This window comes from Rhea pennata, unplaced genomic scaffold (assembly GCF_028389875.1).
Source record: "Rhea pennata isolate bPtePen1 unplaced genomic scaffold, bPtePen1.pri scaffold_26, whole genome shotgun sequence".
In the NCBI taxonomy this organism is placed as follows: domain Eukaryota; kingdom Metazoa; phylum Chordata; class Aves; order Rheiformes; family Rheidae; genus Rhea; species Rhea pennata.
This window is the reverse complement of record NW_026907677.1, coordinates 1-26,398: the sequence shown is the minus strand read 5'-3', so window position 1 is coordinate 26,398 and position 26,398 is coordinate 1. Positions and strand designations below refer to the sequence as shown.

The 26,398-nt window shown below is 58.2% G+C and overlaps 1 long non-coding RNA gene and 1 other non-coding gene across 2 annotated transcripts; one reads left to right on the top strand and one right to left on the bottom strand.

Moving 5' to 3' along the window:
* Positions 1-9,370: 9,370 nt before the first annotated feature.
* TRNAA-CGC (transfer RNA alanine (anticodon CGC)) lies at positions 9,371-9,442 on the top strand. The gene has a single exon. It is a non-coding gene; the product is annotated as a tRNA-Ala (tRNA).
* A 12,888-nt stretch (positions 9,443-22,330) lies between these two features.
* LOC134154369 (uncharacterized) lies at positions 22,331-22,848 on the bottom strand. The gene is made up of 2 exons (XR_009961358.1): positions 22,748-22,848; positions 22,331-22,641 (listed from the first exon to the last, which is right to left on the bottom strand). It is a non-coding gene; the product is annotated as an uncharacterized LOC134154369 (long non-coding RNA).
* Positions 22,849-26,398: the final 3,550 nt, after the last annotated feature.

The window sequence follows — 26,398 nt, the reverse complement described above, 5'->3', positions numbered from 1 at the left end:
CGTGGCGGCTCTGGCTGCCCCCGTGCGCACGGCCGCTCGCTCTGTCCAGCCCGTGGCCCTCGGCCCCGGTGCAGCAGCTCCCGGCGCTGCGGCTAAAGGCTCCGGGCGGCCCCGGGCCGGGAGACGCTGCCCCGCGGCAGCAGCCGCCTCTCGCCCCCTCCCCGCCCGCAGGGCCCGGGCAGCCCCGCCCCCGCCCCGCCCCTCACCGCCCTCCTCTGGGCCACTGCACATGCTCCGCCCTGCCCGGCCCCGCCCCTCCCTCTCTGCCGCGCCCCTCCCCTCCCCTCGGGGCCCCTCCCCTCGGCTCCCCTGCCTGCCCCTCCCCACCCAGCCCCTGCACAGCGCACGCGCACTGCCACCTCCCTCCCGCCCCTCCCTGGTGTCCTGCCCCGGGAGGCCACGTCCAATGGGAGCCAATGGGGGAGTGCGGAGTGGGAGTGGCCTTGGTGTGAGAGGCGTCACTTCCGGGTGTGGGGGCGGGGCCTGTGTGCCCATGGCTGCTGGTGCTGGTGTGTGGGGAAATGCTGCTGCCCCAGGGCCCTGGGAGAGTCTGCGGGAGGGGAGGGGATGGGAGGGGAGAGAGAGAAACCTCTGCACTGTGCTGGGGGCAGCTGCTGCCTGTGAGCATCCCGGGGACACAGGGGGGGTTTTCAGGACCATCTCTCTTTTGTGTCAGGTGCACTGTTTGCAGTGCTGGTGGATGATAAATTGCTTGTGCCCCCTTAGGAGCCCTTTACTGCAATCAGTATTGAGTTTAGAGAAGACTCTTCGATAATCCCTTTGTAACTGTTTGGTGGGTGTGTGTATTTTGTTGTTGTTGTTTCTTTGATGATGGCGGAGATCTTTGTGAAAGTAAGGGTATTTGTAGGAGCTCCTTAGGTGTTAAAAAAAAAATCAAAGAAGCCAAGAAGCAGGTAATCCTCTCCCTGGAGACTAGCCCAAAGTAATAATTTTCTAGTTGCTCAATTTGCTAGTTTGCTGGTTCATTACACCAAATCACAGAATGAATAAGGTTGGAAGGGACCTCTGGAGATCATGTAGGCCAACCTCCCTGCTCCAGCAGGGTCACCTAGAGCATGTTAGCCAGGGTTGCATCCAGGTGGGCTTTGAATCTCTCCAGAGAAGGAGACTGCACAACCTCCCTGGGCAACCTGGTCCAGTGCTCTGTCACTCTCACAGGAAAGAAATTCCTCCTCATATTCAGGCGGAAATTCCTGTGGTTCAGTTTTTACCTGCTGCATGGCACTACTGAGAAGAGTTTGTCCCCGTCCCTTTGACACCCTCCCTTCAGATACTTGCACACATTGATAAGATCCCCCCTCAGTCTTCTCCTCCCCAGGCTAAACAGGCCCAGCTCTTGCAGCCATTCCTCATGAGGCAGATGCTGCAGTCTTCCGATCATCTTCATAGCCTTCCGCTGGACTCTCTCCAGTAGCTCCATGTCTCTCTTGTATTGGGAGCCCAGAACTGGATGCAGTACTCCAGATGAGTACGGACACAGAAATAATTCATTTCTGTCTTTTTCTGCTTCTCTCAGGCATTACAGACCAGCAGCAAATGTGTGTGACCAGGGCAAACCAGTGAAACAAGATAGTGCGGAGGTAACTTTGTGTTTATCAGTTCATTTTTAGAGAATGATGATGAAGTATATTAAGCCATAAATGTTTGCACTCTTCCTTGTATGTTGTAGAGTGAAGAAATGCTCTGCTGCCAGTAGTTTTTCCCTAGGGGAAGGGGGAGCATTCTTCAGCAAGCGGCACTTTCCCAGAGGTAGCCTGTTGCTGCTTGTTTTGTTTCTGTGCCGTTCTGAGCACTCTGTACTCTGCTGTTTCAATTCTTTCCCTCTTACCTGTTGGGTTATCCTTCAAAGCCCGCAGTGCACGGGCTCAGTTGACTGACTGTACAAGCCTGCAACACGTGTTTTGTCTTCTCTGACTTTTGTTGTGAGGTACATGTCTTGGACTTTGATCTCTGATGAGGATGACATTCAAACTAGAAACTTACCCCTGGAAGTGAGAAACAGGGATCTCAGTCTCAGCTTAATACCAATGTAGGGAGGCTTTGCAGAGCTTTCTTAACGTTCTTAAAGTCAAAACCATTCAACGTTGGGGCTCTCTGGCCGCTGTTTAACTGTGGAAACAGTAGTAGCTGGGGCCCCAGTTTGAAAGTGGCCCTCCCTGAAAAAGGACCTTGTAAACTTGGAAAGAGAGGAGTGTGCTGGCTGGTTGGTTGTGTGCACAAAATATCCTTCTAGCACTGTTATGCAGGCGGAAGGCTTTTTGCATTGTCTGCTAGTCAAACAGCTTGCTAGCACTTGCCTTGCAAAGGGTTAGCTCATCAAGGGTTCACCAAAGCCTGCAGAGTCATGCTGCAGCCTGAGGAAAAGGGGATTTCTTTTTGCATTTTGTGAGCCCAGCTGCAAGCAAGAACCAAGAAGGAGATGCTATTGCAGATCGGAGCATTTTATCCCAATAGGCCCATGCGTTGTGTGCCTGCCTTAAGCACACTTGGATGCCCTCAGCCATATTGCAGCCGGTCAAATGCCCACCATGGTGTTCCACTTGCCTGACTCCAGTGTTGTCCTCTGTTCCCCCTTGTGTTGTCAGCTCAGCTCCCTGTAAAACTCACCAGCCTCCAGTTCTTCCAGGCTCGTGTCTTTGGTGCCTTGGTGTGGGGAATGCCTGCTGTGGTTGGCTGAAGCCTCAGTGTTGGGAGGGCTGCAGCGTCATGTGGCACAAGAGGCCTTTGCTGTTCCTGTGTTCATTCCTGAGCTGCTTTCTTGTGTTTGCTAGTCCTCGTGTTTTCTGTCCACTTCCTCTCTTTCCCCTGTTACTGCGGAAGGAAGTACAATTGAAAGCAACCATACCCTTCCAGGTTAGGAAGTGAGGCAAAGAACCAGGCTGCTGTTGCTACCTGAGCAGCAGGCTGAGGAAGCCCATGGTCTTTTGCTCTGAAACGCTCTGACAGTTTGCAGTCTTTAACCTGACAGGCTTTTTAGTGGGCCTTGTTTCAGCTGACTGCTGCACCCAGGTTCGTGTGCTCAGTACCCTCCCTTGTAAATCCTTTCTACTATAACTCTTTTTTTTCCTCCTCAGGCCATGGTGAGAGGGTTCAGTGCTGCACTGGAGGAAGGCAGGCCAGGGGAGATCATGAGCAGTGCTTTGAACCTCACTGCCACCCCTGAGGACGTCCACACGCCAAGGAGCCTTTGCTAATTGAAGGATGAGGTGACACTTGCTGCAGTGCAGTGGTATTCTCATACGCGTTGTTGCTGTACGTGAGTTTTCTTTTCAAATTGTTTGTTGACTTTTTCACTGCATTAGCAGGAGGGAAGAAGGAACCTAAGTGTAGTGTGTAATTGCAAATTCTCAAACGCTTGTTTCTAATTATCTGTCAGATGGGAACATTTGCTGCTTCTCTCCCTTGCTCTCTCTTTTCTTTTTTTTTACCCCTCCCCCTGAGCTTTTAGGAACCTCTCTAAGTTCAAACTCCAGACCAGCACATGACATGAAGAGTAATGACATGTGTGAGTAATGGATTTTGCTGTGAGAAATATTAGTGCTAGTTTCATGGCAATGGCTTCTTCCAAAGAGTGTCACAGCCTGAGAGAACTTTTATTTTTCCTGTCTTGTTGTAACTTACAAGTTGATAAGTATGACCATACTGGAAGTATCCTCTAATCAGGGAGGACCCACCTCCTTCCTCAGAACATGTGAAATAACAGTGAGAAGTTGGTATATGCACCTTGTGCTGCATTCTCTGCATTGCTTTGTTGTGGGGTTTTGGGAATGGGCACTGTTTAGGAACAGCTATTTGGGGACTTGGGTTTTCAGTCTGGAACTTATCCGAATGATGGCTGGGGTTGAAAGAGGCAAGAAGATTGCCTGATGCCTTCCATCGCAGAGGCACAAGCCGCTTTTAGTCTGCTCTGATTTGCTCCTCAGGTGCTAAGTTGTCTCATTCCTCCTGTACAAAAGAAGGATGTGTGCTTGGGCAGTGGGGTGAGCCTGCAGGCTAAGAGGGCACTGCTTCGCTTCCCGTGCCTGTCCTTGTGCCTCAGGTTTGGGTTCCTATTGGCCTGTTTTTCCTTGACACCTCATGCCCTCCGAAAGAATCTCCTGGCTCCTGTAGTTTAGTCACCTGTTCCAGGCAAATGTATGCCAGCATTTATTTTATAAATGGACTTAAGTTCCCTTGTGAAATATTTCCTTGACTGAATTCAAGAATTTCCTTTTCAAGGATCTGAGGCCTTCTCAAGTCCAAAGGGCATTTCCTGATGGCAACTTGATGGGTATTTGTCCTTGTGGCAGCCTTGCTTGTGAGGGTAACTGGTTCTGTGTCCCTAGAGCGACTTTGATAGTAACAGTCCTGTTTCCTCTGTCTTAGTTTGGCTATGTCCAATTAAATTCCCCTAGTGCCCTTTGGAATGATTGGCACTTCCTTTCTGGAGCATCTTCATAGCCTGCCTTTGTTGCTTTTTGTTGGAATCTCACTTCCCTTTTTTTTTTAAATAAGACTAGAAAATTACCCACAGAACTTCCTATGGTGCCCCTCAAGTGCCAGTAGGAGCCAGTAGGAATCCTTCCATACCTGCTGGGAAAATACTCCTTTCTTCATGGTTTTAATTGTGGCTCATTAATGTGTAATTAGCTGAGGCACCCAGTTGTGTATGCAGATAAGAATTTGCGGCAACTTCCACGTTTCCTGAACTCGGCTTTAGAGCAGAAATTCTTGTGGTTACTCCTGCATGCCAGAATGATACTGCTGTTCTCCCCTCCTGGGTGCTCCGTGCAGATCCTGCTGCCCTGTTGTTCGAGGCCACATCTGGAGTAGTGTGTGCAGTTGTGGGCTGCCCGGTCCAAGAGAGACAGAGAGCTACTGGAGCAAGTGCAGCCAAAGCCTTCTAAGATGCTGAAGGGTCTGGAGCATGTCTCATGTAGGGTAAGGCTGAGCAGGCTGGCACTCTTCAGCGTGGAGAAGAGGAGGCTGGTGGGGGATCTTCTCAATGTGTGTAGGATCTGAGGAGAGGTTGTAGAGAGGGTGGGGCCAGGCTCTTTTCGATGGTGCCCAGCGATAGGCCAAGAGGCAACGGGCACAAATTAAAATACAGGACGTTCCACCTGAACAAAAGGGAAACCCTCTTTGCTGTGAGGGTGACTGAGCAGTGGAACAGGTTTCCCCGAGAGGTTGTGGAGTCTCCTTCCTTGGGGATACTCAGAGCCATCTGGACGGGTTCCTGGGCAACATGTGCTAAGTGCCCCTGCTTGAGCCGGGGTTGGACTAGCTGATCTCAGAGGTCCCTTTGAAGCTCTGCCATTGTGTTATTGTGTGAACTCTAAGATAAAAAAGCAAAGAGAGATTCATATACTTGAGTAATATCTGTCAATGTCTTGCTTTTTCTCCATTTTTCCCAAATGTCCTTTTTCCTTTTTTTCCCACCCTCCCTCGCGGTGCTTCCTGCCCTCCCCCACACTGCTTTTTTCCCTTGCTCATTCCCTGCCCCCCTTTTTTTTTAATCTCATGGTACATGTGTATTTTCTTTTCTCTCACATCTTGTGGGTTTTTTTTTTTTTTTTTTGCTTTTCTTACATTTTTCTTCTTTATTTGATATTTTATTGATGTTTTCTCTATGTCCCCCCCCTTATTTCCTTGCTTTAACCCCATTTGTCCCATTTTCCCCCCTTTTTTGGGGAGGGGGGGAATTCCTCTTTTCTATGGATTTCCCCTCTTTTATTTATTTCTATTTTCTGCTTTACTCTTCTTCTCTTCCCCTCTCCAGTGTTTCTCCCTGCTCATTTTCTACCTTTGTTCTCTGTTCTTCGAGTCTTCTGTTCTGTTCTTTTCTCTCTCTCTTTTTTTTTTTTCTCAGTGTTCTTCTCAGGGTTTTTTTTCGGAGCTTTTTGGAAGAGTGCTGGGGTTATTTTTTTCATTTTTAGGGTTTTGGGGGGGTGTCTTTTTAAATTTTCTTTTTCCCTTGATGTTTTCCTGATTTACACCATCCTCCCGCCATTTTCTCTTCATTTCCCTGTTTTTCTCGGTCTCTTTGTTTCTTCCCTTTCTTACTGTTTGTCCCCATTGCTCCCATTTGTCCTATGTTTGCCTGTTTCTTTTGATTCTCTGGTTTTCTCATTTTTCCTGTTTTACCATTTTCCCCTTTTGTCCCATTTCTTTTCCAGCTCTGCATGTTTTTTCCCATTCTTCTGTCATTATTTAGGTTTCCCCTCTGGGTTTTTTGGCCCTCCTGGATGTTTTGGCCCCAAGTCTGTTGCCCTTAGATTTTTGCCCTCCTATTTTTCCCTTTCCCCTTTTGGTAGTGGGTCAGCATTAGTCAACGTTTCGTGATGAAGTCTGGAGGAACGGCAAGAATGCCTTCATGCTGGGGCTCCAAGACCTCCATGTTTGAGGTGCCCTTACTTGAACTGAAGGGCTTGGTCAAACTCTTTGATGAGGCCTATAGTAACAATTCTATCCTAAATCCATTTTTGTCTCATCTTCTTGGGAAAGGGGACGTGGAAAGCTAACAGCCTGGCTACTGGACTATTCCATCAGCGAGTGAGATGACATCTCTCATCCTGAGGAAATGGAGGGCTGTTCCCAGGGCCAGCACTGACCCCTGACCTGGGGGCTTAGCCCTCGACTACGGGAGCCTTCTGTCAGAAGAGGGACCTGCCTTGATGCCTGAAATGGTTGACAAGCTGGAATTTCAGTAGTTACTTCAGGATAAATTTTCCAACATTCTCTAAGTCATGGCATTTGGGGATAAACACATCTAGCTGAGTTCTGGATTTCCATCTTCCAGGAAACCCCATCAGCTGGAGAGTAAACTGTTTCCAGATTTAACCTCCTTCCTTTAATGGCAGCTCTCAGAAGTCGAGGAGGTGAAGGCTGTACTCCTCCTGAAGCCTGCCGATGGAAATTGGTGGAGTTGTCTTCTCAGAGTTACTGAGACACAAGATGGAATGTGGCTGCCAACTGGACAAGCTTTGGCCCGTATGAAGAAAGAGCTGTCCTTTGAGAGAAGGCATTGAAATGCTACATCACTATCTATGATGAACACTCTAACAAGGATATATTGCAATGGCACCCTGTAAGAAGGTATGCTTTTAGTGAACGTACCTTGTATGCCTTCTACCTGCCAAAACTGGCATGCACCAGACTCGGGCTATAAATAAATCACTGGATTTATCCTCCTAGGCAAAGATACACATCTGTCTACTAAGTCGGTGTGTGCAGGAGGTGGGGGAAGGCTGCCTCCAGGTGAGTGTCTTGACTCAGCAGCCATAAATGTTTTCAGTTCTACAGAAGCAGCTCTTCAGAGATTCAGGTTTGTGTCCTTGCAATACTAGTATCCAGTTTCTTGGGAAAGCACAGCAGTCGGGTGCTTGAAGGGCACAGAAGTGAAAAGGAACCTGGAGAGGGCAAATGAAATGAAACTCAAAAATACATGTCTGCATCCCTCTGAATGTGCAAGCCAAAAACCTGGTGCATGTGCTGGACTATCTGTAAGACTGTTGTAAATGGAGCTCCCAGGGAGTCTCCAGCAGCCTCCCAGCATACCTGGCCATGTGGAGCCTAAGTGATAGCTGGTGCTGTCCTCTGGGCTTGCCGGGTGCTGGTGAAAAGGAAGTTTGGAAGAGAATACAGAGCCAGGTGGAATAGGCTGCCATGTAACCAGCCAATGTATCCATGCAAACAGACATATGTGAACACATGCAAACAGGCTGTAAACTGAAAACTGTGTCGACCAGATCATACATAGAGACAAAGTGTCAGAGTACACCTACTGCATGGGAAAATGCAGCAGATTTTGAGGAGATGGGTGATGCAAGCGAGCCAGACTGTTCCGTGGGAAAAGGAGCATGGACCCAGAGGCATGGTGGCTTGTTTGGGGCTGTATCAGTGTTTGGGTCCCCAAACTGGGTTCTTTTACCAGATGTGGAACTAACCAACAGACACACAGGATCGAGATACTTGTTTATTTCATTTCTGCACAGGGATGGGTGCTAGGTGGTAGATCCACAAAGCTAGCACACCTTCTCCCTTTCTCATTCTTTATCTATAAACACTTTTCAGGGAGTACTTTATACAGATTTTTCTGCTGGTTACAGTTTTATCACATCACGTACTTGCTCTGTGCTTGTGCTTGAACATCCATTATAATTACCATAGGAAGTGGAGAAGAAGGTGGTAACATCATTATCATGTCATTACCATCTCATTATTCATTTTGGGGAGCACACTTTTTAATAGGTTAATAAGCCCTAATGAACTTTTCGGTTACTCTGGGATATTCTGCTCTTCTTGTGCTCTCTGTTCCTCACGTTCTTCAGTGTTGTGGTTTCCTCATGGTTATTTGCCTGGAGCTGGTTGTCCTTTGCAATACCATTTCCCAAGATCCTCTCTCCCTTGTCCTTGAGTCTTGTTGGCTCTTGGAGGGTTTCCACAGCATCATTCCAACAGAATGCCAGTGTTCCCGTGGGGGTCCAGTTTTGCTTTCCTGACAGGCGGTGAAGGGGTATTACAAGGGGAAGGCCATTATCCTGTAATTCCATTTGGAATCAAATCAGCAACCCCAGGCTCCATTCCCTGCTCCACTGTCCCTGGGTGGGTTCCACCAACAGCCTTTCAGTTAACATCCGAACGCTCTGCGTGTTGCGCCACAGAGACCTCCCCACCTGGGGCTGTGCCGGGGGCTCCACTGTCAGCACAGTCTCAGTGCTGCAAGAATGGGAACGTCCCTGAGCCCAACCCCGTACCCAGCCCCAGGCAGGGGGACGCTGCCCTCTACCCATGGCTGGGTGCTGGTGGACAGCGTGGTGCAGGGGGAGGCCTGGAGCCTGGCTGAGGGGCTCTGGGCAGCTCCCTGCCCAGCACCAGCTCTGCCTGCTCCCCTGCTCCCTCCACCCCACACCCTGGGGGCAATCGGAGCTGTGGGCACATCCCCCTGGGGAGGGCATTTCCCTCACACCCCTCCCTCCTGCTGCTGCCCTCGTGGACACAGGTGACGCACACAGGAGTGCTGCCTGCGCTGGCAGAGGTGACTCAGGGAAGGGGCTTGCCCCTCTCCATCGAGCCTCCCCTGGCAGGACCAGAGCCTGGCAGCAGCGCCTGCAGCGACACTCTCCTCCTGACCCAATTAGCTGCAGAGATGCTGAAGGGGCAGTACTCCATGGGGTGGCCCTGTGCAGGAGCAGTCCCAGGGCAGAGGCAAGGCCAGCTTCCCCCACGGCCAGGCAGGAGGGTCTGAATGGAGTTTTCTGGGGAGGGTCTGAGGGCAGCAGGGCACAAGGGGGCTGTGCTTGTCAGGGACATGGCATGGGAGGAGGGGGCACCCCAGAGCACACCCCCCAACTACAAATGCCATGTGTAAGGGGATGTAGCTCAGTGGAAGAGCGCCTGCTTCGCATGCAGGAGGTCCTGGGTTCAATCCCCAGCATCTCCAGGAAGGACTTTTCTCCTCCATCTCCACCCCTTAGCTATGGTGCTAAGGGCTGCCTTGGCCAGGGCCCCTCTGCGGTTCTGTGGAGACTGATGCCATGCAGGGACGGGGCCTGGGTCTCTGAGCCATGTGTCGTTACAGCCTCTGGGCTTCCCCTGCTGCCACACAAGTCAGCTGGAAGAGACTTTTCCCAAGGGCTTGTTTTAGTTCGACCTGATGCCCATATGCAGATCTGCAAGGAGTGGTAAATACTGGAAAGCTAGGTAGAGAAGTGCTCCATTCTCAGCAGGTGGCTGGGTGCCTCCGCAGCCTTTCCTCCAACCATCTCGTGCCTGTTTTGCCCCTTTCTCCCTTTGCTGTTGGCCCTGTAGCAACCGCAGGCTCTGCAGGTGGGCTTCTCCCTTGTGTTCTTGAGAGCAAGCTTTTGGCCAGGCAGGGAAGCAGCCATGGGATCAGGTAGGGACAGTTAGGATTTACAGTTGCATATCCATAATTAGTGTTCCAGTTAGTAAAGGCAGCAGTAGCATGGTATTTCTCTGGCTTTTATAACCATGGAGATGCCTGTCAGTTAGTTTTGTGCAAGGAACAGCAGAGTTTTGGTTAGGAAATGTGGGAGGGATCCTAAGCCATCGGGACAGATGCCACTTCCTCACTGGAGGAGCTGGCGGGGTGGATCTCAAATGTGGGCCAGAGAGCCCAGGAGGGGCAACTCTCCTGCCTTTGCCATGGCCAGACTGCTGGCGCTGGCTGGGGTTTCTCTGGGCCGGAGCAAGGAGGAGTGCAAGAGTAAGTTGTGCAAGCTGTCCCACTGTTGCCAAAGGGCTGGTAGAGGTCTGTTGCTTTGCCAAAAAATTGATGGTCTCACGTGAAAACCCACCATTCTTGTCAGCTAGCTACTGCTGCTGTGAGATGGGATTTAGAGGGAAAGTGGCACACAGAAGCACCTCTCTAGTCAGCCTTCTTCCTTAAGGCATTTGAGACTGCTCCACAGAAGAACACTCTGTGGATGAGATGAGGAGCAAGGTCACAATATCTTGGCAAAAGTCATTGTCCTGCTGTAGATCAGACATGGGCAGTGAGCCAGCCCTTCATTGGGCTGTGAAAGCCCCATGCTTCATTCTCGAAAAGCAGTAGGTTTGAAAGCCAACCTAGGATAAATTGAAAGCTCCACAACACAACCGCATGCTTTCACGTGCCTTAAAGAAATCTTCTGGTGAAGCGCCTGGACAACATAGCCTTTCGGAATGATGGGGGTCTACGCAAAGGCAAGAGCCTCTGCAGTGCTCACCTTTCGTGTTATAACTAACCCCAGGCTCAACCCCCGTTGGGCATTTTGGAATGGTCCATCTAAGTCAGGAAGAAAAGCATGCACCTTCCTTTTTGCAGAGACAGCGTCGGTGGTGGGAGTTGAAAGAAAACTTGCCCAAGTAAAGAAGTAGCACCGAGTCAACTGGTGAACTGGTGTCACACTGGCTTTGTGCTCTCTTAGGGTGAGCCTAGAGCACTTTGTCCCCAGGTGCTCACTTTGGGTTGACAGTGTCCACTCTGTGGGGCCTGGGGGCACCCAGGAAAGCAGTCAAGGGCTCTGTTGAGCAGCAGAGCCCCAAGTGCATGCTCGTGGGGCAGACGGAGGGGTTTAGGGGACCTGAGCCCCGACAAGTGAACTGGTGCATGAGAAGGGTCTGTGGGGAGCAGGGGGCAGGCGGAGGCTGCCCAGGGATGGCAGAGCCCTTGGTGACTGTGCTCCTGTGACATCTCCCCGTGTCACAGTCAGGTGCTGGCATGGCCTCAGTCCCGCAGTGTGCAGGAGGACAGGACAGGGCAGCAGTGCGCAGGACTCGTGGAGGAGGACCCTGAGCGCAGCCCACGCCTTTCCCTGCAGCCCTCGGGCAGCCCCATGGGACCGAGGCGTTTTCCTGAGGCCTCCCCAGGTCCCACTCTGTGTAAGACAAGAGGGGTGCCATTTGCCTGGGGTCCAGGGTGGCCGAGCGGGTGGGGGGAGGTGGTGATGCGGGGCTGGGACAATGGTGTCCACAGCCACCACTAGCTCTGCAGGGTCAAGGTGTCCCAGGAAGGGCTGGGACCCGCCACCAGGAGCACCGGGGAGACACCAGCATCACCTGCTCTGGCTCTGGGAGGGGCTGCCTGGGAGCAGCCTGGCCCCATGGTTGGGCCTGGCTTGGGCTCCATGGCCCAGCACAGCCAGGGGAAGGCAAGGACACTCCGGGATTGCTGGCATCACCCCCACTGGCTTTGCTTGTAAGAGGCACTCCTGGAAGCGGTGCCTTGGCAAAATGTGTTGGCATCTGCCCAGCGAAGCCCTTCGTCTGGGAAAGGCACAGCCACGTGCCTGATTTCTGATGTTGGTCCCTTGCCCACTGCAGCCAGGTGATGCCGGTGTTTCTGGAGGGCCCCCAAGAGGCCTTTTCCAGGGCATTTGCTGCTTGCTGAAAAACTGTTGCCCCGTGTGCCTGCACAGCCTCCTTTAGGACCACTGTCTGCCCACTGTGGCGACACAGAGATGCGGCCAGGCCTGAGCGCAGGCTCCCCCTTCCCCAACGCTCAGCACCTCCTCTCCTTCCCACAGGATGGCTGAGAGACCCCCCAGCAACCCCAGGGTGGCCTGGGAGAAGGACAGGGAAGATGGAGCTCCCCAGGAGATCGGCTCCCAGACACAGCTCCCCGGCGTGTGCGTGCCTCAGCCTCTGCAGATGGGTGAGTGAGTGGCACCATGCAGCTGGGCAGGGATGGGGGCTGCAAGACCACCCCACTCTGCCGCACGCTCTCCCCTCCATGGCAGGCTGGGGGGGGGGTGTCCCCAGAGCCCTGGGGGCACCGCGGTGCCGGCATGCCTGGGCCTGCTGTGTGCTCGGGGGCCGGCCTGGCACAGCATCCTTCCAGGAAGGAGAGGAGCAGAGGGGACCCGGCTCCCGCTCTGCGGCACAGGCTGGGAGGGGCAGCGATGCTGCGGGGCAGGGACCTTGCCTGCCCGTCTCGCAGCGAGTTCCTGATCCCGGCACCCCTGGGCTGTTTCCCCAGGTCACTGTGCTCCAGAATCACGCACGAGCTGTCGGGCACCTCTCAGCCCCGACAAGCGCAGGGGAGCTGGAGTCCGTGCAGCAGGCAGCGTGGCTGCACAGAGGGCACAGCTCTGCCACCCACCTCTGCTGCCTCCTGCCAGCCCCCACAGCTCTCCTGCTCTTTCTTTCTCAGGGCAAGGGGCTTCTGCCACCAGCTGCTCCGACGTGCGGAGAGAGGAGCAGGAAGCCCTGGCGTGCATCCAGGCCTTTCTCACAGGCAGAGGAAGGGTAACTACAGACATTGCCACTCGGGCTGCACCCTGCTACCACTGGCCGAGCCTCCCGCCGTCTCATGCTCTCTGTTTTGTCTCTCTCCTCCCCGCTGTCAGGAAGAAGCTCAGCAGCTGAAGTTTGTGGCCTCTGTCTGCACCCTCAGCCGCTTGGCCAGGCCACAGAGCTGTGGCCGGGGCAGCCCTGATGACAGAACTGCCGAGGCTTGCAGCGTCACTGTGGCCACGTGGAGGGCAATGGTCTCCAAGCCCAGCACGTCGAAGAAGGTGCTGTGGGAGCTCCTCAAGATGCTGGTGGAGCGGCCACTGCGCAAACCGCTCACCAGCGTCAGGGACAGAACCCGCATCCTTCCCCTGGCCGTGAGTTACTGGATGAGACCTCCCTCACCCCCAGGGCTCTGCTCACCTGTCTGGGGCAAGCGGCAGAGCCCTCTGTGCCCTCTCCATCTGCCCATGATCCATGAGCGCCTCGTAGTACGTGCACACAGCACCCTGGGGCCACTGCCAGCAGGACAGGCTCTGGCAGCGCAACAGGGACGTCTCTGCAGTGAGAACCATTTCTGCGTGTTTTCTGTAGGCAACCAGGGCACTCTATGAGCTCCTCCAGCAGTGCAGCTGCTCACAGGTGGTGAAGACATTTTTCTCCCACCTCTGCCTGGCGCTGCTCTTCCAAATTGGCTTCACAGCAGAGCTCACGCCGCAGGACATTGCGATCTTCCGGAGGGAATGCCACCGATGGGACCCATCCGCTCCCACCAGCCCTGTCAGGTGCTCCATCCCCGTCCCCTCGTCCCTCCCTTGGACCTGGAGCCAGGGCCAGGCTGCCGGTATGAGCCAGCCTTTGCTCTGCACACAGCTCAGCAGTGCAGACCATGGCAGCTTTGTTCTGCTGCGCTGGCTACGAACACCAAGCCCTGGTCCTCAGGACGAAGGGAGGCTGGGACATGCTTCTCAGCCCTGACACTCTCCACTTGGGAGTCATTTTACTGGCCAGGTGAGAGTCCTCTTTGCCCAGCTCTACACAACACAGTCCCCTTCCTCTGAGGTGCCAGGGAGTCCCCAGGCGTGCCAGGACCGCCTGCTGGGGCAGCAGCTGGTGTTAGCAAGGGTGAGAGAGGGTGCCTGGTGGGACCAGTCACCTCCCGGGGACCTGGAGTCTCCTCCCTTAGCGACTGGGCTCAGGCCACGCAGAGTGCCATGGCTCTGTCTGTATGCAGCTCTACTGGAGAGGGTTAACCAGGAAAGGGGCAAGATGCACAGGGCCATGTGCACGGGAGGAGCCCATGGGGACAAGCCTCCCGCATGGGCAGGAAATGGGATGTGTGGACAGGCCCTGACTTGGTGGTGGGAAGGGTGTCTTTGTGCTCTGCCACCAAAGGGAGCCTGAGGATGCCACACTGGCTCTGCAGAGGTGGTGTGCGGTGGGGAGAGACGGCCACTGGGTGAGCAGCTGCCACTGGCTGCGCCAGTGGAATGCCACTGTGGCCTTGCCCTGCACGTCCTGGCCTGTGGGGCAGCAGCTAGACTTTAGCGGTGCAATCGCAGAAGAGGTCTGCGGGATCGGCTGCATACTGACAGAGCCTCCTTCCCCCTGCTAGAGAGATCAGGAAGATTCCAACGCTTGACCAGTGCTGGATCTTCAACCAGCTGGCAGTGCTGCTCCACAGGGAGGACCAGTTTCAGGAGATCCCGGCCATGGCCTTCTTCACTGAGGTAGACCTGACGATACGCAGTGCCTGTCCTGCGCTGGTGTTAGCCCCCCTGGCTGTGGTCCGTGGCTGCTGGGGGGTAACCCCTGTAACTCTCTGCGTTTTGTGCCTCCCTGGTGCCAGCTCTCGCTGTTCAATTGCTCCTCAAAGGCAGGAGCACAAGAGGCTGCAGAGGGTTCAGAGGGCGGAAGAGCAGGCGGGCGATCTGCATGGTGTACCCTGGGGCCCAGGGCTTGGGTTGAGGGGCCACGCAGGCTGCCTGTGGTCACAGCTACCCGCAGGACAGGCTTTGGAGGGCCATGGAGCACCCTGCTCTTGGCTGTCGGTGGGACCGAGCATGGCCTCGTGCTGCAAGGGAGCGCTGTAGGCTCTGTCCCTCTCTCATGACGTGTGTTCCAGCTGCTGGTCTGCACTGACTTCGCCAAGGAGGGGGACCGTGTCCTCAACCTCTTGCAGAGGTATCTGCCACATCGCTCCCCAGTGATGCATTGGCTGGTGCTCAGAGGCCTCATCACAGCGTCTGAGAGACCCACGATGGTGAGTAGGGGACATACACACACACTTGTGTGACAGCGTGGGGGTGGGCAGAAGGCAAGGAGTAAGGCAGTGTCTTGGACTTTGTGGGCAATGAGAGGTGTGCTAGCAGGTCCCAGCTCCTCCAGCTGCCTTCTTCCTCAGTCCGGCATGTTTCAGGCCAGGCCATTGGCTGTGCAGCACCAGGAGAAAGGCACCAGTGCCTGCCTGAAAGGGCTCCTGGTACAGGCACATCCCGGCTGTGTCAGAGAGAGTTTTTGCCAGGGCAGGCCATCGTTGCCCCACAAAAAGGGTATTCTGTGCTTCTTGCAGGCAAGAAAAATGCACTCGCTGCTGCCAGACTTCATGAAGTGCCTGCAGGATGCCGACAGGGACAGCAGGGTGAAAGTGCTGATGGTGCTGAGGAACATCTTCCGCTACATGGAGAGGCAGAGAGCCCACCCCAGTACCCTGCAGCTGATGGAGATGCTCCTGCCCCTCTTTGATGATGTAAGGCCGGCAGGAGAGCCCAGGGCTCTGCCGCACATTTGTACATGGCCGCAGGTGTGATGTGTCCCTCTCCGCTGTGCCCACTGGTGGGGGAATGTGTACCTCCCGCCACGAGTCCTGGGAACTGTCAGCAAGTGCTGTGCTCAGGCCACTGTCCGCTGCACTCCCAGCCGCTCCGTACCGTGATGAGCCCTTGCTGCTCTTGCTGCGGCTTAGGGCGGAGGTAAACCAAGAGCCAGGAGCAGAGCTGAGCCCAGGCACAGGCTGCCCCTGTCCATGCAGTTCTGCTGGGAGGACCTGAGCAACCCCAGGGCGAGAGAAAGAACGTCCCATGTGGAGGGAGAGGCACCGAGGGCCTGGGAGAGCGTGTGCTGCCTCTGCAGGACAGCCCTCTGCCCCAGCTTCCTCAGCAGCAGCCTGCTCAGCAGAGCCCCAGCTCTGCCCTTCTGCTGGGCTCGGGGACAGCTCCGCACAGAGAGGAGGAGGCGCCTTGCTGGGGCACCCCTGCTCATGGCCGGCTGCCACGACCATTGCCGAGGTCTCCTCTGCCCTCTTCTCTCTGTCCAGGAGGCCAGCCGGGTGCGAGAGCTCTCCATGCTCCTCTTCAAAGACATCATGGAGACTCTGGTGTGGAGTGACAAATGGAGGATGAAGAAGGATGTGCAGAGGAGCCTGCTGCCTCTCTTCTTTCATTTGAGTGATGAGGCACGGCGAGTGGCCCAGGTGGGACTTCTGACAGCAGCAGTGATTCAGGGGGTGGATGCTGACGCCCCACGGGTGGGCCTCCACACCTCTGAATGTGTGTCGCTGGCCTCCTGCATCCCAGAGGACAGTGCAGAGCTGCCCTCTCTGCCTCAGACCCACCACAGCCTTCAGCTGGGGGTTGTTCCTTTCCCTGGCTACACCTTCCCCAAAGGGGCTGGGCTGTGGTGGCATCTCCCCGTCTCTGCTATTTGGCAGGCCTCTCAGGAGACCCTCCTTGAAGCAGCCCAACTCCTGCACTGGGAGCGGCTCAGGTATCTGACAAAAACAGGGCAGACGTGGAAGATCAGCGAGTGCATGGTAAGCAAAGCCCCAAAGTCCCCAAGGGCCCGGGCCAGCTGAGGCCTTGTCCTCACGCACAGGGTATGGGGCACCGTGGCACACAGCTCTGCCCCTCGCCCACTGCTGCAGCCCAGAGCTGCAGCCTGGAGCTGCTCCTTGAGCGCACAGCCCTGACGCGCTCTTCTCCAGGCCCCTCTGCCCTCACTGACTCTTGCAGGCTGATGGGCAACCTGCTCACGCTGGGGCTGGCAGCAGCACAGGGGGCTCTCAGCGCCTCCCGACCACGCTCCGGTCCTGTGCTGCCTTCGCACCTCATCAGCACGGGGCTCCTGGCTGGGAGCTGTGACTGTCCTGGCACGGGAGGGATGGGGAGGGTATCCCTGGGAGGAGGGCTGGGCCGAACCTACTGGGGAGGGTCTGTGTCATCCCTGTACCCTTGTGCTCTCTCCAGCTGGCACGGTACAGGAGCAGAGCAGAGGAGTACGTGAGCCAGAGCCTGCCATACCTGCAGGACCCTCAGGCATCCTTGCGAGAGGTGGCCGTGAGGTTCATCGGTGAGCCACAACCCTTGGGGCCGCCCTCTGAACCCTTGGGTGCCTGCAGCCCCGACTGCTGGGTGCTGGCCTGAGCACCCAGGGGCTCCGTGTCTCCCTCTCCCATCCTTGCCCACATGGACAGGCTGATGGGAGCTCTCTCTGGTGCCACACACCCTCCTCGGTGGTTGCACTGTGCTGCACAGGGTCAGACCTGCCCAAAGGGAGGAGGGCATGTGGCCAGGCTGGCGGGGTGGAGGGGAGCTGTGCTGCTGGGAGCATGCTGGGGAGCACGAGGAGTGATGGGCTTTGTGTACCTAGGGCTCGCCGCGCAGCATGTGAGGCCCCAGAGCGAGGATAAGCTGCTGGCTATCTGCAAGGGTGAGTGTGGGCAGCGTGGTGTTCTGTGGGCTGCTGGGGGTGGGGGAAGGTGCCCGAGAAGTGTGCTCCACTCCCTTGTGCAGCACCAGGCAAAGAGGGCCCTATGTCCCTCTGCGGAGGGGAAGGGTATGTGCGGGGGAGGTGGCAGAGGTGAGGGGAGAAGAGGCGAGGAATCATTCAAGGCACTTGGGGCAGCCTGACCAGCAACTCTTAGCTGCCCCGTTGGTCCCCCAGCTGCCTTGTGGTCATGGGAAGGCTGGTGGGCTGGTGCTGCCTGGGGAGAACGCCTGGGGTTTCTGCAGACACAGGGGCTGGATCTCTGCTCTTTCCTTTGCCAGCCCTTCAGCCTTTGCAGAATGACAGCCATCGCTCCGTCAGTGCCCTGGCGACACAGACCAGCCTGCTGCTGAGGCCTCTACTGGAAAGGTCCCCATCAGGATTTCACCTACAAGGCCTGAGCTACCGGCTGCGCAGCAGCTGGGGCAGGTGGAACCTGCTTCTGGGATGTTGCTCTGAGCAGAGCTAGAGCAGCAGATTTCATCCCAGGCTGCTCTGCTCCCTGAGGACCCACAGCTTTGTGTGCCGGGCAGCCGGGCTCGTCCCGGGCACCTCCCCTTGCCTGCAGGGCAGCTACCGTGCTCAGGCCCATCCCCTGCCCAGTGCTGCTCCATCAGTTCACCCCTCTGTTGCGTTGTCACCAAAGAAGCAGCCCTGTTTCTTCACCGTGTGTGTCTTTTCTTTGGGGAGACAGAAGCAAGGGAGAAAACTCAGCCCCTACAAGAGCTGGGCTCTCGTCATGCGAGTGCTACAATGTCCACTCTTCCCAGCAGCCCATGGCAGTGCTCTGCTGGGCCACCAAACACAGAGGAAGCTCTCCTTAAACATCCCAAACTCTCCACAGGGCTCAGGTATCATGTGGATGGGGGTGGCAGGGGATGGTGTGAAGCTCTGGACCGTTTCTATAATAATCGGCTTCAAATTCAGCCCTGCAGTTTCCCACCTTTTGTCTCAAGAGCTCTGCCCTGCCACTGAGGGACCCGAGGGCAGAACATGGTGGGTAGTCCTCCGAGGTGGAGTGGGAGGCTTCAGTTACTCTTCCGGAGTGCCCCATTCTATTAGAAGATGCAGGAGGCTCTTCCTCCATCTGGCCTCAGTCTCCACACCCCAGAAGAGACAGTGACCACGAGGTCTTGCCCCTTCCAAAAAGAGGCAGAGGGACCGGGATGCGGGGCAGGGGGATGCTGGTCTTGTGGGAGGATGGGATTCTGCCTTGGTGGTAAATCCCTTATTCTGCCACTGCCTGTGCGAGGGAGGGCACAGGGTTAGCCTCTTGAGTGCTCTGGATGGAGGGGATGTGACCGAGCCCAGGTATTCCATGGCCACCAACACTCTGGCCCCAGCTATGCAACCTGCTCCCGGGCCCCAGCCTGGGCTCAGCAGCAGGGTCCTAGGACAGACGCAAGCCAGCCCTCTCCGAGTTGCTGCAAGTATTGCCTCTTCCCAGCAGGTCCCTCTGGCAGCTCTCAAGCAAAAGCCTCTGCAGAGCCCCAGGCTCCAGCGGGCAGCAGGCCCCTGGGTGGCTCCTCAAGCGCAGAGGCAGCCCCACTGTCAATGACAAAAGCCCAAGGCAATCCAAGGTGCGGTGCCGGTCAGGCCTTGGCTACTCTGCCTCCCACATCGGCTGTGGGGGCAGCCAGCGGCTCTGCACGTCACAGTCCCTTGGGCTTTCCCTGCATCGGCACTGGTCGCCTACAACCAATGGTTGCAGGCCCTCAGGGGTGCACCCTTTGGGCATGGAGCACCTCTTCCCGAGAGCATACTTCCACCTGCATATCTCCTCAGCAGTTTCTCCCTCCATGTCTCCTCAGCAGCTTCTCCTCACACCTCTGGCTCCTAATACCTGCCCGTCTCTCTTAAAGATGCCTCAGCTAGGGCACCCTGGGCTCCTCGGACTAGCTGAGGACTTTGTCTGGGAAGGGTTGCTCACGTGTCTTTCAAAGCTGGCTGGGAACAGTTGTCCCTGGCCCAAGGCAGCTCGTGGCCTGCTCCCACACAGACCACACTTGTCCTACGAAAACTCTACTTGTAGGAATCTAGCTCAGAGAGAGACTTTGTTCTCTCGCACACGCACAGGCAGCTGCAGGGGAAGCACGTCCGCCCGATGCACGCGTCAGGCAGAGGCGTCCCCGATTAGCATGAGTAAATGCCTGCTACACATTTCTTTGCTTGCAAGCATTACTATCTAATGCTCTTTTGATTGCCTATACGTCCAAGCTAAAGAGCAAAGAAAATGGCCATTTCCACTGGAAAACTTTGCAACTTCTGACCAGATCTCCCCCATTTGAACTACTGGAGAGCCAGGCAGGACTTGAGGAGTACCTACAAAGTTCCAGGACTCCTTTTTTCTTCTGCCTTAAGACAGTGATTAGGAGGAATGGAGCTAGTCTTCCTGCTCTTGATTGGCTTTGACCTCGACTCGTGGCCGCCCCTGGCTACCTACAGCCTGCAATCTTCGGCCTAGTACCGATTCCAGTCTCTGTCACCAGCACGTTGAGTTTACAAAGCAGCATGGTCATGCTTTCTCCGAGGTTTGCCTCACATTTGGGAAGCACCTCTTCTGCAAAGGCACAAAGCCACCGCAATGGTGGCCTGCACATTTCCCTGTGGAACTTCTCTTTGCTATGACGCCAACACGCTGTTCCCCGTGATGTGGGGAGCAGCAGGGCTGTGTGACGGTGGTGGCATGGTGCCTACAAGGCCATTGTGATGGGACATTCTGCATGGGGACTGTGTCCCTGCCGTGACCAGAGCCCCTGGGGTCCTCACTCTGAGGAGAGCCGCCCCATGAGGAGGCAGCAGCTGCCCATGGGGCCAGAGTAGCAGGTCCCCAGGAGAGGATCCTTAAAATGTTTTTTGTATTTATTTTTATTGCAACATGCTTCCCTGAAGCCAATAGGCCAGCAGCAGTTTTGTGGTAGGGGTATGTGCCCTTGGGAGGTCACCACTACCTGAGCAGCTGACAGGTCCAGAGAGGACACATGGCTTGGATGCTGGAGGTGAGGGGAACTCCTGGGTTTGTTACGTGTGCCCAGAGGAGGGATTGACCCCTGAAGAGCTCGACAGCAACACAGAAAGGCAACTAATTAATCAAGCAGAAGCAGATGTTCCCCATCATCTGACACCAGCTCTAGTCCACCCCATCGCCCTGAGTTAGTCCTGCCACGTTTAAATTGTGGATGATGTTCTCTCGTGAACATGCACATGGAATTTGTCCTTCTACTTGCTGCTAAGTGGAAGCTTGCAGCCGGCTCGCAGTCAGCTAGGGAGTCCAGATCCACTGAGGCTGCTAAATTAATCTAGTGCTGGTGTAGGCAGTGGTGTTAGTAATCTCTTCTTCCCAGGGGTTGTGTGTGCTTTAGCACTTCTCTCTGTCCAAACAGGAGGGAGCTTGTGGATGTTCCTGCACGGTCTGAATGCTGTGCCTGTCTTTCAGGTGTCCACCTGCTTTTACGACACCTTTGGAACTGTAACACCTTAGAGGTTGGTTATTTTCTGCCAAGTATGCAGCCATTGGAGAACAGTTGCAAAGGCTGTTGGAGGAGATCGGAGGAGTGTCCCCCCCTCAAACAGCTATGAGCCACGTTCTCAAAGAGATCCCATTTTCCGGGAAATTGGGACACAAGCGAATGGCAAGAGGTGGCATGATCAGCCCCCATGAGAGGACTCCTCTGCTTCCTGGAGGTGGGAAGTGGCCAAGCCCCGGGCGGTGGATGTTGGGAGGCAGCGCCCGCTGCAAGGCCTTGGAGAACTTCAGGCAACTATAGGCCGGTCAGCCTCATCTCCATCCCTGGAAAGGTGATGGAACAGCTCCTTCTGGATGTCATCTCCATCCCCTCTCCTCAACCCTGGGGAGGCCTCATCTCGAGTACTGTGTCCGGTTCTGGGCTCCCCAGTACAAGAAAGACATGGAGCTACTGGAGAGAGTCCAGCGTAGGGCTACGAGGATGATCAGAGGGCTGGAGCCACCTGCCCCATGAGGAACGGCTGCGCGAGCTGGGCCTCTTCAGCCTGGAGAAGACCCAGAGCGGATCTTACCAACGTCCAGAAATACCTGATGGGAGGGCGCCAAGGGGATTGGGCCGGACGCTTTTCATCGGTGCCAAGAGGCGACGGGCACCGACCTGACCCACGGGAAGCTCCACCTGAGGTCCTCCTCAGGTCAGGCAGGGGCTGGCAGCGAGGTGGCTCCGGGTCTCAGGGCCAGAGGTGGCACCGGATGGTTTTGATAAGAAGAAGGATCGATATAGAGTATAAAAAGGAGCTGGGAGCCTCCGGGCGTCCTCACGGGGCCGTCTCGGCCCGTTATCCCCCTTATTTCCCCCCCGGGAAAACTCCCAGGGGTGGGTTCCCTCCTCCCCTTCCTCCTCCTCCTCCTCCTCCTCACCATCAGGGACCACGTCCCTCATCTCCATGGTCAAGCTGGGCCCAGCCTCCAGCTCGCTTCTCTATGGTCTCTGCATCTCTCTACGGTCTCCCTGTGGAGGGACGCTCTGGGATGGGCCCTCCAGCTCTCTATGGTGTGTGTGTGTTGGGGGGTGGGGGAGGGACCCGCCTGCATCCTCCTCACCCATCTCTATGGTGTCCTTCCCCCTCCTCCCCCCGCCCAACGCAGCTCCCTCTCTATGGTCGCCAGCAGGTGGCCCCTCTGGTACCTCTTAGCCTGCTCTCTATGGCTTTGCCCAGCGGCTGTCGCTGGGGAAGGCGGCGGGCAGAACGATGCCCTCTCCGCCCGGACACCTGGGCCCCTCCTGGACTCCAGACCCCCCCCCCCCCCACCATGGACAACCCCCACCCCACCGCCAGACGCCCTCGAGACAAGGCCACACGCAGCTGCGGCTCCAAGCGCTTTACTGGAAGGCGGGAAGCGAGGAAAGGGGGCCGGGGGCGGAGACACCCGCCGTGGGGCGGGGTGGGAGGGCGGGGGTCCCCGCCGTGGGGCGGCGGCGGGGTGGGGTGGGTGGGGGCTCAGCTGATGTAGACGCGGTGGAAGTCGTGGGCGCCGAAGGCGGCGTTGCACTTGGGGCACTTGCGCTGGCGGGTGTCGTAGCGGCTCTTGACGCACTCGAAGCAGAAGACGTGGAAGCACTTGGTGAGGACGGCGTCCTTCTTGCGGGCGTTGCAGCAGGGGCAGGTGAGGCGGGCCTGTTGTCGGGGGGGGGGGGGGGAGATGATGGGGGTCAGCCCCATAGCGTGGCGCGGGGTGTTCCCCACCCACCCCCCCCGACCCCCGGGGGGCCGCCCCACGCACCCGGTACTCCTTGATCTCCTCCTGGAGGATCTGGTCGGCGTCGGCGTACACCTCCACCTTGCGTTGCTTCTCCAGCTTGCGCCGCAGCCGCGACAGCTCCTCCTGCCGGGGCGGGGGGGCTCGGCGAGCTGCCCCACGGCCGGGCCCCCTTGCCCCCCAACCAACCCCCCCGTCCCAGCCCCCATGGCCACCCCACAGCACCTCCTTGAGCCCCACGGCTACCCTGTGGCCACCTTTCAGGAGCTTCCTGAGCATCTCAGGAGATCCCAGAGCACCACGGACATCCCCTAGAGCCCCACACCTGCCCCATAGCGTGCAACAGGCACCCGATGGGACCTCCCAGAGCCCCATGGCCAACCCAGGGCCACCCTATAGGACATCCTAGAGACCCATGGGACCTCCCAGAGCCCCACAGGACCTCCGAGAGCCCCAGGGCTAACCCAAGGCCACCCTATAGGACATCCCAGAGACCCATAGGACCTCCCAGAGCCCCACAGGACCTCCTAGAGCCCCAGGGCCAACCCAGGGCCACCCTATAGGACATCCCAGAGACCCATGGGATCTCCCAAAGCCCCACAGGACCTCCTAGAGCCCCAGGGCCACCCTATAGGACATCCCAGAGACCCATGGGACCTCCCAAAGCCCCCCGGCCATGTCCCCATAGGACATCCCTGAGCCCCACAGTGCCTCCTAACACCCTACAGAACCTCCCAGAGCCCCACAGGGCCTCCGAGACTCCCACAGCCACCTCATGGGGCCTCCAGGCCACCCCATCAGGCTCCCAGCCTCCCTACAGAGTCCGCTAGAGCTTTTCAGCTGCCCCACAGAGCTCCTTAGGCACCCCATAAAGTTCTTGGTCACCCCACAGAGCCCCACATCCACCTCATGGAATCCCCTAGCCACCCCAGAGAGCCCCTTGGTCACCCCATAGCATCCCACAGAGCCCTTTCTTACCCCTTAAGGCTCCTTGGTCAACCCACAGCACCCCCTGATCCCCCCATAGAGCCCCTTGGTCACTCATAGAGCTCCCTGGCCACCTCGTAGCCCCCATATGGCCTGCTGGCTACCCCACAGCACCCCACAGAGCTCTTTAGCCACCACACAGGGCCTCCAGCCACCCCACAGCACCTCACAAAGCCTCCTGATCACCCCATAGAGCCCCCTGGCCACCTGAGTGCACCCATACAGCCCACTGGCTACCCCACAGCACTCCACAAAGCCTCTTGGTCACCCCATAGGACCACCTTGTAGCACCCCATATGGCTCACTGGCTTCCCTATAGCACCCCACAGAGCTCCTGGCTGCCTCATTGCACCTTGTATGTCCCACTGGCTACCCCATAGCACCCCACAAAGCCTCTCGATCACCCCATAGAGTCCCCTGGCCACTTCATTGCACCCCATAGAGCCCACTAGCTACCCCATAGCACCCCATAGAGCCCCTTGGTCACCCCACAAGCACCCTGGCTACCTCATAGCACCCCATACGGCCCACTGGCTACCCATAGCACCCCACAGCACCCCACAAAGCCTCTCGATCACCCACAGAGTCCCCTGGCCACCTCACAGCACCCCATACGGCCCACTAGCTACCCCACAGAGCCTCTTGGACACCCCACCGAGACCCCGGCCACCTTATAGCACCCATATAGCCCACGAGCTACCCCACAGAGCCCCTTAGTCACCACCCAGGGCCCCCAGCCACCCTATAACACCCCACAGAGCACCCCGCAGGGCCCCTGCCCCACCTGGCCCGCTTGAGGCTGAGCGACTCCTTGTCCTTGGCGGCGCGGTTCTCGGCGGCGCAGGCCTGCAGCTCGCGCAGCCGGGCCTGCACGTGCTCCCCTGCGCCCGCAGGTCCTCGGCCAGCTGCGCCGCTTCCACCGCCTGCCGGGGCCCGGACCCCTGGTCCCCGCGTGCCGGGGTTGGGGGGGGGGTGGCGGGAGGGAGGGAGGGAGGCAGGGAGGGGGCCCGGACCCCTGGGTCCCCGCGTGCCGGGGTTGGGGGGGGGGGGGGGAGGGAGGGAGGGAGGCAGGAGGGGGTCCGGACCCCTGGGTCCCCGCGTGCCGGGGTTGGGGGGGAGGGAGGGAGGGAGGCAGGGAGGGGGCCCGGACCCCTGGGTCCCACCCCGCCCAGATACCTGGGTCCCATCTTAGCTAGACACCTGGGTCCCATCCTGCCCGGACACCTGGGTCCCTGTGCACCAAGAACGGGGGGCCCGGACCCCTGGGTCCCCGCGTGCCGGGGTTGGGGGGGGGGAGGGAGGGAGGCAGGGAGGGGGTCCGGACCCCTGGGTCCCCGTGTGCCGGGGTTGGGGGGGGGGAGGGAGGGAGGCAGGGAGGGGGTCCGGACCCCTGGGTCCCCGTGTGCCGGGGTTGGGGTTGGGGGGGGGGGGAGGGAGGGAGGGAGGGGGCCCGGACCCTGGGTCTCTGTGTGCCGGGGTTGGGGGGGGGGAGGGAGGGAGGGAGGGGGCCCGGACCCCTGGGTCCCCGCGTGCTGGGGTTGGGGGGGGGGAGGGAGGGAGGCAGGGAGGGGGCCCGGACCCCTGGGTCCCCGTGTGCCGGGGTTGGGGGGGAGGGAGGGAGGGAGGCAGGGAGGGGGCCGGACCCCTGGGTCCCGTGTGCCGGGGTTGGGGGGGGGGGGAGGGAGGGAGGGAGGGGGCCCGGACGCCTGGGTCCCCGTGTGCCGGGGTTGGGGGGGGAGGGAGGGAGGGAGGCAGGGAGGGGGCCCGGACGCCTGGGTCCCCGTGTGCCGGGGTTGGGGGGGGAGGGAGGGAGGGAGGCAGGGAGGGGGCCCGGACCCCTGGGTCCCCGCGTGCCGGGGTTGGGGGGGAGGGAGGGAGGGAGGCAGGAGGGGGCCCGGACCCCTGGGTCCCCGTGTGCCGGGGTTGGGGGGGGGGGGGGGGGAGGGGAGGGAGGGAGGGAGGGGGCCCGGACGCCTGGGTCCCCCGTGTGCCGGGGTTGGGGGGGGGAGGGAGGGAGGGAGGCAGGGAGGGGGGCCCGGACGCCTGGGTCCCCGTGTGCCGGGGTTGGGGGGGGAGGGAGGGAGGGAGGCAGGGAGGGGGCCCGGACCCCTGGGTCCCCGCGTGCCGGGGTTGGGGGGAGGGAGGGAGGAGGCAGGGAGGGGGCCCGGACGCCTGGGTCCCCCGTGTGCCGGGGTTGGGGGGGGGGGGAGGGAGGGAGGGAGGGAGGGAGGGGGCCCGGACCCCTGGGTCCCCGCGTGCCGGGGTTGGGGGGGGGGAGGGAGGGAGGCAGGGAGGGGGGCCCGGACCCCTGGGTCCCCGCGTGCTGGGGTTGGGGGGGGGGGGAGGGAGGGAGGCAGGGAGGGGGCCCGGACCCCTGGGTCCCCGTGTGCCGGGGTTGGGGGGGTGGGAGGGAGGGAGGCAGGGAGGGGGCCGGACCCCTGGGTCCCCGTGTGCCGGGATTGGGGGGGGGGAGGGAGGGAGGCAGGGAGGGGGCCCGGACCCTGGGTCCCATCCTGCCCTGACACCTGGGTCCCATCTTAGCTAGACACCCGGGTCCCATCCTGCCTGGACACCTGGGTCCCCGTGCACCAAGGATGGGGGGCCCGGACGCCTGGGTCCCATCCTGCCCGGACGCCTGGGTCCCCGTGCACCAAGGAGGGGGGGCCCGGACGCCTGGGTCCCACCTTG